This window comes from Chiloscyllium plagiosum, unplaced genomic scaffold (assembly GCF_037043375.1).
Source record: "Chiloscyllium plagiosum isolate Xiang-an unplaced genomic scaffold, Cpla_swu_hap1 HiC_scaffold_47, whole genome shotgun sequence".
NCBI classification, from domain to species: Eukaryota; Metazoa; Chordata; class Chondrichthyes; order Orectolobiformes; family Hemiscylliidae; genus Chiloscyllium; species Chiloscyllium plagiosum.
In genome coordinates, this window is record NW_028270185.1 from 34,051,497 (window position 1) to 34,053,027 (window position 1,531).

Genomic DNA, 1,531 nt, shown 5'->3' on the forward strand with positions numbered 1-1,531 from the left:
CAACGGCAGGAATGGGCAGGGACATACAGAGTAAGGTTTACTGAGCAGGTCAGAAAGCAATTACCTTCATCTATGTTGACACACAAGCCAATCGTTTTTACTGCCCGGATATTTGAAGGACCGATCCTTCCCATGGGAGGTGAAGGTGATAACTGCTCCCCCGCACAAACACAGTGGGGCCAGAGACCTGATCGAGCTGTCCCCCAGCGGTGATTGCGTTGTTCAGAACAGATTGGGTTTGCCGTGCGGGACTGAAACTCAGCGCGATCACCCAGAGACACGGTGTAACAGCCGCCAGCAGATGAGGAGGGGTTTGGGGCGGATGAAGACCCAGTCTGGGAAAAAGACTGGGTCCTAAATTCAGGGGGAATGAGTTTTACAGGGAGAAGACTGGAGAATGGGATTGAGAGCGATATTAGCCATGATCGAATGGCAGAGCAGACTATGGGCTGAAAGCTCTAACCGTCATCCTATACATTCTGGTCTCTGGTCATCTGGTATCTAAGGAAATAGAAACAGAGTTAATTGTTCATTTCCAAGTTCTTCGGTCATAAATGAGCAAAGTGAGAGATGGGACAGATCTGATACAAATTTAAAGGCTGGGAACATGGTTGGAGAGGAAAATAAAATACAAGAGAATAAAGTTGGAAGTCAGAAGATAGTCAATAAAAAGGAAGACTGTACAAATCCAGAGGGAGATGGACATGCAAAAAGAAATGTCACGAGTCCCGAAGTCTTAACACTTTTCCTTTCCAAAATGCGAGCAGACCTGCTGTGATTTTCAGCAATTTCATTTGTTGGATCCGAAACAGAAGATGGTAGTGATCTTGGACCAATCAGCTCTTCCATGCTCTGGGGATGTGAGACGTACCCGTTCACCCAGATCACTTCTGTCCCACTGTGAAACCTCACAATCCTGCCCCACCCCCACCCCTGTTACTGACAATAAACTGTCCATTACGTGAACCCCCATGAGCACACAAGATCATTTTCCGTGTGAATTGTGAAACGTTCAGGCGAGTTCCCCTCGGTTTCCGTCAGAACGGTCTGAATCACTTCATTTTGGTTCAGGACCATTTGACATTGAGCAGTCACTGTCAGACCCCGTCCCCCCAACAAGTAGACATTCGCGTTCTGTGTCTCTGAGCACTCTGTTTGGTGGACGTTTGGAGTGGAACCTGACGTTTTGAAAGAGACACAATTCATCGTATATTCGGCCGCACTGATAAACTTGTCTCTGGCACTTCCAGGAAAGTGGAGACAGCTTTCATTCAGAATGCGGCCGAACACAGTCAGATCCACTTGTCAAAAACGACCCCTGCACTGGGTTGCAATCCTGCAAGTGGAGCAGAGGGCTGGATTTCTTTAAAGGAGTGAAAGGGCCCATCGTGAGGCTTGAACCTACGGCCCTGAGATTAAGCATCTCATGCTGTACCGACTAAAGTAGCTGCGCCTGGCTCACGATTAATTAGTGTGTCATTTCATACTGAGGATATTTCACCTGGCATTGCAATTTGCAAGGATCCAGTTC